The sequence below is a fragment of the Urocampus carinirostris genome, chromosome 1 (assembly GCF_059441175.1).
Source record: "Urocampus carinirostris isolate Australia breed hairy pipefish chromosome 1, RoL_Ucar_1.0, whole genome shotgun sequence".
Lineage (NCBI taxonomy): Eukaryota > Metazoa > Chordata > Actinopteri > Syngnathiformes > Syngnathidae > Urocampus > Urocampus carinirostris.
This window is the reverse complement of record NC_142349.1, coordinates 27,020,231-27,031,568: the sequence shown is the minus strand read 5'-3', so window position 1 is coordinate 27,031,568 and position 11,338 is coordinate 27,020,231.

Genomic DNA, 11,338 nt, shown 5'->3' with positions numbered 1-11,338 from the left:
TAGTTTCGCTTTTAATATAGGTGTACGAAGTGTTTTAGCCCCTAATTATGCCTCCGAAGAAAGTCAGTGCAAGCAGCAAATTTGCTACAGGTGAAAAAAGAAAAGTAGTGCGTACAACTATTGCATTTAAGAAAGAAATAATAGCACCACCGTCCACCTGCGCCTTCTGCTGACCACCACAAAGGTAAGAAATCCTATTCATTATTATTTTCTTTATCCTTTTTTTATTTTTACACGTTCATGTTAGCATAATCTTTTGTACGGAAGATTACGAAAACGCGAACGTACGATTAGCCTGGGTTAGCATTATGTTTACGTTGAACATTCAGGTAAACATTCAGGGTGTTGGAACGGAGCCCAACTTTCAGGGTGTTGGAACGGAGCCCCCTTTTCAATGAACCGCTCACCACTTGTTGTGGAGACCCGGGTGCTAAATGACTTGTAAACGACCTGATTTTGTTATTTTTACACGTTCATGTTAGCGTAATCTTTCGTAGGGAAGATTACGATAACGCAGACATACGATTAGCCTGGGTTAGGTTTATGTTTACGTTAAACATTCAAGGTAAACATTCCGGGTGTTGGAACGGATTAAAACGATTTACATTATTTTTAATGGGAAAAATGATTTCGGTGATCGAACAAATTGGTTTTCGAATTACGGATTATGGTCGAGAACCGAGGTTCCACAGTATGTTAACATATATATGATATAACGAAACACATGACATGTACAATATAACATGTTAAACTACATAAATGAACACGTTTGAAAAAAAAAAAGTCTGATTATCAGACATATTTAACATGTGCTCCAAAGCCATTTTGGTACAGTGGTCTAATAGGGTGGTCCTTTTATGCAAAGGAGGGTCGTAACCAGTTACATTTAATCCTTTACATTAACTTAAGTAAGTTTTGGGGCATTTTGTACCTCTGGGGGTATTTTTAATTCTACTTTTAATTTTACTTGAGTAGATTTGTGACGAAGAAACGGTACTCTTACTCCGCGACATTAAGCTACAATGAAGCCGTTGCTGGGTAATTTAAATCCCCTCCATATAAGTACGCGCATTTCTCCAAGTCCTTCAATTGCTTTTTTTTAATCTCTGGTGAGAGCCACTGTGCGGCCCATGCCCTGCCCCTTTGAAAGGGGCAGCATTACATCCCAAGCTGGTGGCTTTTTTTTTTAAAGTAAACCGGCGGGTGATCGGTCATGGAGCCCAAAGGTAAAAAGAGAATAATATCTCCAGAGAAATCCAACTTAAATCGTATTAATGTGATTTTATGTACTTTACCTTTTCAAATGGTTGCTTTTTTAGGTTTCATTGCACTCTTTTTCTTGGTCAGATAAGGGGCACAGTGTGCACCTTTGTTGTTGTTTTTTCCAATCCTCAAAATAAAATTGACATCAAAAATTGGATTTATTAATTACATTTGTTTAATTTTTTCAAAACAGTAAAACATTCCATAATTCATAAATAGACTTGAGGCAGTATGATACAACAGAATAGTCATATCAGTCTCCACAGGATGTGCTGCAGCCAACCTAGTCATTTTGATAGTAGGCCGATATTGATAGCGTGTGTTGCCTTCATCACAAGACTTACAGAAGGCTTCTAACGTTTGTAACTCAAAAAAATTGTTTTATGGGTCCAATATGGCTCTTTCAACATTTTGGGGTGCCACCCTTGGGCTAGCTTGTTGTTGGTATGCCTGCAGAGCCTGTAAAAAAGTACTAGAACTTTAAATGTGCCACATGTGCTTAATCTGTTTCTTTGGTTTGTACTATTATAATTGTATTTGTTATTAAAGCACTTGAATTTACCTTGATTATTTTAATAGCTGGATTTTTTTTTCTGACTGAATAGTTGTTTCGGAATAATGAAAAATAAGACGTTCCTACAGTGAGTCAGTATTCGAGTAGTTTTTTTTACTTTTACAAGTGATTATTCGTAGGACCAACTTTGTCTTCTACTTGAGTGATATTATTCCGACGTAACAGTACTTTTACTTGAGTAAAAGTTTTGGCTACTCTACCCACCTCTGCTTATATGTATATGAGGAGAATTTCCAAAATAAACAATTCTACAAGCAAAGGGCTGAGTATGATGCGAACCCATTTCAAAACACATATTGGGAAGTTACAGGTGGATCAGACATATTTAAAAGGTGGTCAAGCATTCGAAAGCTTTTTGCGACCAACTGCAAATCCTATGAGAAAAGCGACGGAGGTCTGGCTCATCAACCTTTGTGGAGATTTTGGCCCGCTCCAAAAACAAGAAAACCTCCTCAACCACTAGGCTCGCTTGACCGTATTCCTGATTGCGGAACTGACTCGCCACTACCCTCATGGAAGCCAGCTGCTTTTTCATCATTGGCTCAGGGTTTGGGCGGCAGATGAGACAGACCGCCGTCACTTTCATGTTACATATGCAATCACCATATTTTTCACTCTAATGCTGGGCCCAGCATAAATAACATCTGAAACTGAGTTGGATCTTACTAAGTGATAAATGAAATATAATTATAATAAAATGAAAATTAAAATACAGTTCACCACACAAATGTGACCCATATGGTTTTTCTGATGTTTTAGACTCTATGTGAGTCTTTTGAACCCATATTTCGAATGCACTTTTAAGGACAATTCATTTCAAAAACACAGCTCTGATTGCTTGCATTACTGGGCCAAATTGGCCTCTGGGCATTCTTTAAATATGTCCGACCCATCTGAAGCTTCTCATGATGTGTTTTCTCATGGTCTCACACCAATATTCATTTTGGAAATGATTTCTATATTTAAGGACCAACCTCATGCACACTGCACATAACATATATCATTGTCTTTAACAAAAACAGCTTCCAGTGATCTATTAAAACACAGTGGGAGACCGCCCTGAAGAATTGATGGTGTGACGGTGTCTGTTGAGAAAAAGGTAGCACGTGAATGCCACACAAAAACGATTTATTCGACGTCACCAGAATCAGCTGCTTGCAATAAATCACTACCTTTAAGTAATATCCTCTGGTTTCCAGCCATTTTAAAATAAACTATAGGCATTAAATATTTACAGTATTACCTGCCTTTTGGTGATGTGATATAATTTTGGTGCTGTTATCACAAGGATGTAGGACATCTTTTTGACAAAAAAAACTGTCCCTCCCAAGGAAAAGGAACAGTGGTGTTTCGCACAAGAAAAATGGCGCTTAAAAATCAGATATGCAGGCCGAACCGTTAAATATTCCCCCCCCAAAAAACTGTGCTGGTCCGCTGTGTTTTCTTCGATAAAATTAAGTTTTTCATGAGTTTCGATTGATGGTCACGAATGGTGTGCCTGTCACATGCATAGTTGAGAAAAACACTTAAGGGTCCTGAAGGCGGACGATATTCAGATGTCCCGCTGCGTGTTTTTTTCCGGGACCTGACCGAGTATTCGGACTTTTAAAAAAAGGGTTGGAGGGAAGGGGAGAAATGTTCTCAAATTTACCTTTGCACAAAATATGTTTTCATTTTGGCCTGCATTGCAATTAATCCATTAGTCATTATTGTATTTATTTTCAATATATCACTCTGAGAGCTGTTTGGATTAAGCAATAAACCTCAAGTCATATAATTGTGCAGTTGTGACTTGGATATTCTTTGCAACCAGCTTTAAAAGCTACATCAGAAAACAGTATGTTGAAGCAGTGAAAAAGTCAAATATGACCAAATAAAAGCGAATGAGGGCTGATTCTAGAAAAACTTAAGCACCCTGACTAGTGTTTGTGAACGAAACGTCTTTATTGGGAGTGGGATCCGGCAAGCCACCAAAAGCCGGTTCCCTTCAAGGCGCTCTATTTCACTTGTGATTGGTCAAAATGCATTTTTTCAGATGCTGTTGACATTACATGTGTTGATTATAATAAAGGTAAAATTGTTTTTCACATTTTTCTTTGTAAATTTATAAATATTTTAATTTATGTTTCATGTGATTTTCAGTGTTAACGTTTAAGTGTTGATTTTGGTTTGTTTTACCCCTTTCGATCATTCATAATAATACATAATGAATTAATACAATGATTAAACAGCCAAAAAACCTGAAGAGCTGTTTGGGTGATTTTAGTGAGCCAAGCCAAAAAAGCTGGTTCTCTAAAAATAGTCGAAATTCCCATCCCTACAACAAACCAGTTGAGTTAGAGTTATGGATTAAACGGACTTTATATTGTTTACTGCTGATTGTAACTTAATGATATTGTTTATTTTAGTTGAACTTCAAGTGTGGGATAATTTTTTTGCTGCTGATGTGCAAGGTTCTATACCACAACTACCTGTATGTTCTATATTCGACTGAGTTGAATACTGCTCAGAATATTTCAAATTATTTGACAAACAACAACTTCTTTTTAAAGAAACTAAAACGGTTACTTTTACTATAGAGTAACTCAATTACTAACTCTACTAACTTTTTGGAAGAAGTAGTACCGTAAATTCTGGACTATAGAGCGCACCTGATTATAAGCCGCACCAATCACATTTTAGGGGGAAAACCAATTTTGTCCATACACAAGCCGCACCTGAAATTAAGCCGCATGCACCCATATCAAACAAACTCAAGATTAATCCAAGCCAAACTTCTAGTCCCGCGATTGTAACTAAATGTCCTTCATTGAAGCACACAGTCTAAAAATTTCAGCCGGCAAAATGAACTCAAAATGATATAGGTACTTAAAATTTGTTGCAGACCTGCAAATTCCGGGTGCCCGTTCCAAGGAAAAACAGTGTATATTTCCAAAGGTAAGGGTGGGAAAAATATATATCCATTATTGTCCGCCGTGTCCACAAAGACTCACCTTTACCGGTCCCCACTTTCCCATCAGCGTTGGCGTTTTCTCCGCCCCTCTTTTTTAATTTGCTCGTTCAGAATAAGTGTCTCAAATAAGTACAAATAAATACATTACAAAAATATACAGTTGCAAATACATATTACACATATTTACAAAGAAAGACGGTACATCGAGAGAGTTTTCAAAGCTTTAATAATAATAATATAACTTTTATCCTAAACCGTGCCTTTGGGAGGTAGCCTCACGCTACTAAAAAGACGCTCGCATACCTGCCAATAGTCTGTTAAGAAAATAAAAGCCATAATCATATGAATCACGGCACACCATCCGCTTCTTCCGTCTTGGTAAAGACGTCTAGGTCGTCACTCTCAGTGTCGGAAAGAAAATTAATCATGATGACGTCGTTCCACGCTCCCTCACTTCAATACACCCCAATAATATGCCCGTTTGCTTGTAACATAGTGGCTGCGTCATGAGTCTTGTAGGGTACGTTAACGCTCATAAGTTGTGATCTTCCTCGGCAACATATATTGCACCGGTCTAAATCTTACCTCTCATACTCCAGCGCCGCTGGCCGCCCGTTAGAAAATTGCATAAAATTGGCCGCATCTCTGAATAAGCCGCAGGGTTGAAAATTTGGGAAAAAAATAGCGGCTTATAGTCAGGGATTTACGGTAACTGTAACTCATTACTTTTTTAAGGTAACGTGCCCAACACTAATGATAAGTAGGACAAAAGTGTGCAATGGGCATTGGTAGGATATCTTGGCCCCAGTGAGATTGTTTTTTCTACCATGTAGGTTCCGTCCTAAAATGAGTTTGAGGCCCCTTTTTAAAAAGCCATCGTTATTGCATGTATGGTGCATTGCATTTTTCTGACAGGCATCACTGGGCTGTCCTCATCTTCCATGTAAGGCTCTGTGCACACCACTGCATGTACCCTTGTCGCTCCCAGTGTGAGTCTACAAAGCTTGTCAATGGATCAGCGCTAATGGCGTAACCGGGCCCCATGTTTCTGCGCTTAGCACTTCAGCACTTGTTTCCAAGTGTGCCGTCATCACCACATACTCCTCGTGCTCCTTCCATACCTTTTGCCGCGTGCAGTAAGGGAGTGGGGAGGGAGGTTTGACAAGCAGGAACCTTGAGCTTGGGAACAGTGCTGACACTGCTGTTTCCTGCGCCATTGTGCTTTCATCATGATGGATTGCTGACAGCTTTCCTCAACACCTGGCCCGCTGGCTGCTGAGATAATGGCTCCACTTACAAACTAACGGTTGCAGGAACTGTTTTTGCGCTAAAATAGTCATTTAGTGAAGGACTGCGGCGGTTAACTCGTTTTATGGGCTGCCTCTGCAACAAGCAGATTTCAAGTATTGAAATTGCGGCTTTTTCCTTGGAATTTCTTTTGTACAGTTTCCTGTAAGACGACGGCTGTGCGTGCATTTCACACCTAAGCCTTCAGTAGTGCAAAGTCTGACTCAATCTAAACCTCCAAAAATGGTTTATGGCTGCAAAGATTTTTTACTGCAGCTACGGCTGCAACACTCAAAATAAATGTCAACATTGTCGTGAAATTGCAATTTGATTTAGGAATATAGTTACATTTAACTCAAAAAAAATCATTTTTATTTTTGTGCACAAAATCCATCATTCTTTCTTTCCTTCATAAGAAACTTAACTGCAAATATGATCCCCCATTTACTATAACCCTGTTCACATTACAGTTACAGAAACTATTTGAAAATGTACACTTTATACAGTGCAATAGAGTTTTGAGAAATATAATAATATAAATTTTATTCATAGATAGATACAAACCAATGTATTGTGTACATTCATTTAGTTAAATGCACTACCACAACTTAACAAATAAATTATTTTATTTTACCTGAGAAACAGGCTACAAAAATATATGACGGATGGAACATATGTCACCATGTTGCCATGGCGCCCAATTGGCCCCGCCCGTGTGCCACCAGCTGTGGCTCATTGACAGATCGGCTTTCCGTCTATTTAAGTTCAGTGCTCTCATTTTTCCTTGATCAGTCTGTCAACGAACCTCTGCCCCGCAACACATGGGTTTTGACCCGGTCCTGTTTCCTGTTGGTATTTCTTGTCCGGTATTGTTCCCGTTTATTTTTGTCCTGTTTAATATCGGTTTCCAGTTTTGTTCCCATCTTTTTTTGTCCTGTTTATTATTCTCTCCAGTTTTCGTTCCCGTCTAGTTTGTCCTGTTCATTTTCGATATCCCGTTTCATTATCAATCGTGTCTGTCCCGTCCTGTCCGGTATCGACCACATCTGTCCGATATCATCTCGCCGGCCTCTGGCTTCCTATCATTTCACGCCAGACTGTTGTCTAACGTACATGACTCCCCTTTTCCCGTAAAAAAAAAAGGCTTGCGTGAGACGTCAGGCATTTGGGTTCTGATCCTGTTCTGCTTCACGACAAGATACATATATTATAAAATGAACAAAAGTGACAAAAAAAGTTAAATTGGAAATGCAATGGATAAAATCACTTTTTTGGTGTGGCTATTTATACATTTGTTGAAAAATTGATATGTCTAACTAATTTTGTTAACCAGAGGACGAAAAAAAGAAAATGATGCCGTGGAGAGCCATCTGGGCTGTCCTGTGTGGACATAGTTTTAATTATATTGCTTTAAGAAAATGTCACATTAAAAGGCACTGAACAGATTAAACTGCCAATACATGGGGCTGATATCTGATTGGAAAAAAAAAATAACATCCAAAGACATGCATGCAAGCATGGCAGCCATTGTGATTTTTCCTGGTCCAAACTGAAACCAAATAATAATTTTAAAACCGTTTTAGTCAATATTGACTATATCGTGTAAATTAATTATGTATGTACAATATATCCCCCCCCCTTTTTTAAAAAACAAAAAAACAAAATGACTAGCAAACCACTTCAAGTACTGTACATGCTCGCAAATAAGCCTACAATGCACATAAGCAATCCCCTAAAACGGCTTTAAGATAGCCACATACCAATATAATTCAATTCAAAATATCAATAAAGTGTGTACCCCAACATCAACCATCATTTATTTATGTAGTTAATGAAGATTAATATACTTGTAAAAAAACTAAATATATGACATTTTTAAACCATTGACGGTACCACCCAGCAGCGTTTCAGACTCGCTTACAACAATTTTGCATTGCGCAATCGTTTCATTCTTCGACTCAATTGTTTTCACTGTTTTCTACTTTTCCTTCCGGTTATCACTAATTTTCCAGGGACCCATTATTCTGAGCAGTAAAACCAACAAAATAACAATAAGATAAAATGTGGCCCCTCTCAAACGCAACTATTGACTGAACCGGTAAAATAAATTGAGCATGGCATTATTGACTGTTAAGGAGTATAATCGACACTTCTTTTTTTTTTTTTTTCAACATTATTTTGCTATAAAAGGCCTGCAACCCACTGAAAAGGAGCCTGCGACCCACTTTTGGGTCATGATCCACCAGTTGAGAAACCCGCTATAACAAATGAATAATCCACCAAAATAAATAGAAATGAGAAGTCTTTTTGTACATAAAAAGCCTTGTTTTCAGAGCAGAAAAAATATGAATAATTTCTTATAAAGCAAAAAGTAACATTTTCAAAATGCTCCGCTTGCAAGAAACTTTGTTCTGTTGCGAACGAGGAGGGCATAAAATCGAGTTTACCTTCATATTCCGACAGAGCAACAATGACAGCATTTTCAGTCTGTACACAATTAAAGTGATGTTTGCTTGCACTTTTAATCATCTTGCTGCACTTCAAAGAACATTTCCATTTAAATGAATGTCGCCTTACCGGGTTTGGCAGAATGTGACCATTTTTGGACCATTTTTTGGGTGGGGAGGGTTTAGGAGAGGTTGCCCCAGCAACTAACGCATTATGGTACAGTAGTCAGTAGACTTGAGGGATTTGGATACTTCCCTTGCATCCTTTTTAAGGGGAGGAGTGTTTTGGAGATGTGCAAAGTTGTTAAGAGGTTCACGCTGCAGTCTCTCAAGCACGCAACCCTTCTGATAAGTAGGCCAAATAAGAGACAGATCTCCTTCCACTCAACAACACTTCATGACCGAGACCCAGTTGAGACCAAGGTCGAAAAGTTAAGACATTCAGGAATTTGAGAGGATACACCGTGCATGTCAAACATATAGGCCGCAATTGGGACCCAACCAGTTAGATAATTTCATATGCCCCGGTGTTTCCGGCCGCTAGAGGGCAGTACATGTGTCAAACAGCTGACATCCTGCATACGTAAATCGACTTTCAGAACGTTTTTTTCTCATTTACATTTGGAACGGGATGTGTCCGTCTAAAAAAATATGGCGCGGACTTCAAAACCTCACCTCACGCTCAAGGTGTTGCAACTGGGTTTAGGTTCCAAGGGCGGCCGATCACAATTATCGAGGGGGGACTAAACTGAGACATGGCTTCTCAGCCTACCATTTTTTTTTAATGTACGTTTATATAATAGTTCATCTATTTTTTCTTATTATTAAAATCAATATCGTTTTTTACTGAATATAGTTTTCTACCACTAGGAGGCGCTAAGTAATACTCAAAGTCCTTGTAAAGCATATATGTCAAAGCCCTGAGATGAGCATGATGTATTATTGTAGCATACACCAGGAGTAATTGTGTATTTGTTTTCACTGTATATTACTTAGCCAAGCAGTTTGCTTTATTGTAGTTTAGTGAATGATAGAAAATGTCAAAGTGATTTTAGCCCAATTTTACTCAAATATTAACTAGAGGCTTCTGACGGGAAATGTTGCCCGAATAACATTGGCTTCTTTCATTTAGTGCTCAATTAATGACTTGTTTGTTTTTTTGTCCCTGTTGAATATGAAAGATTACTGGCATAGCCATAAGAAAATATTGCTTTATTTATCTGCTCATATATATTGGCCTGGAGAGGGATGGGCCCCTATCAGGCTGTATTTGCCGGGGACACACCACAGGAAATGGTGCCCCCTACAACCCTAGTGCTTAAGGGATCCAAACAACCAACCAACACTGAAATAAATGTGTTTGCTTTTTAGTGGGTTCAATTGAGTCCACAAGACCATCGGTTCGCTACTGGTCTTATTTGAAGACTCACTAATTACTTACTCAAATTAAGATGTTGTTTTTTTTCAAATGTATTGATTGAAAAGCTGACATAATGACCAGTAATCGTGCTGCTAAGGGCACACAAAAACCTTTCTTTTTTCCCCTTTTTACTTTCTCTTTTCTTCCTTTTCCTTTTTTCTCTTTTCTTTTTGTCTTTCTTTTTCTGTTTTTTTTTGTCATTATTTTTTTCATTCTCTTTCTTTTTTTTCCTTTTCTTAGATTTCTCTCCCACAGTATATTCCATATATATTCACCGATCTTTTTCTGTGGTAAAAACGATGGCGGGTCTTAACACACATTTACAGGATATTATCGCCATCCTTTCTCAAAAATGCCATTGACCTCCGTTTTTTTCTTAGCTTGCCTGCCACCCACTGAAATTGGGTCTGTGACCCACTAGTTGAGAAACACTGCACTAGACTATCACACCGTTCACGAATCCCTTAACACCTAGGTTTGTTTCAACATTCGACCCTCGGCTTGTAGCTTAATTTTTTGACTTGGCCGTTTGACTTAAACACCTGCCGTAAAGTTTGAAAAGGTAAACTCCTACTGTGGTGAGATCTGGTAAACTGTTGTTTATTTTGGTCCTGGTAAACTCACTTCGGTCTTAAGAGTGTGCTGTTAAGGCGCACCTATTAAACACTTGCCTCCATCTGCAGGTTCACGCGAGGTACTTGCTCCCTGGGACCTTTTTGTTTCCCCTCTCAAATTTATCAGGGCAATTAGGCGCTCTGCTGAGCGTGTACTGTCGGCCCACACTGGGCGAGCAGCTCGAGAACCGCTTGGCGCCACATGTGTGCGTTTTCTACTTTGTGGCTGAGGGTTGCTGTGTACCTTTAACAGAAGAATCCCACTAGACTTCTGTCAACCCCCACACCCCCACCCTACCCTCCGGAAGAAGAAAGCATATCCCGCTCCCACATCTTTGTTTGATATTGGTGGTAACACGTCATCTCCATCCATTTTCAAATCTACCCTTTTTGGCACATTTTCACCGAGAAAAACCTCTGTCGTCTTATCAGCGTGATAGGGTTCTAATGTCTGTCAATGACAGGTTAATTTGTTTGGCTTCGTGCTGTCCGCTTTCTACATTTTTTACATAGCAAGCAAACCAGTCCCTGCTCATCTCCCATTGTGGTCCCACGCCACCTCCTGACCCACTGATTTCAGTATTTTGTTCTTGAGTACATTTTGAAAGAGGTCTAAATATAGTGGAAGCTAGAGCTCTTGTTGGTGATAGGAATGAGTGGAGAGGTGTTGTGGAAGGATAGTGGGATGTTTGGACGCGTTCTAAGGGATGGACAGGGCACCTGTATGATGCGGCTGGGGTAAACCAGTTAAAGCTGTCGGGCCCTGCTGTTGAACAGAAG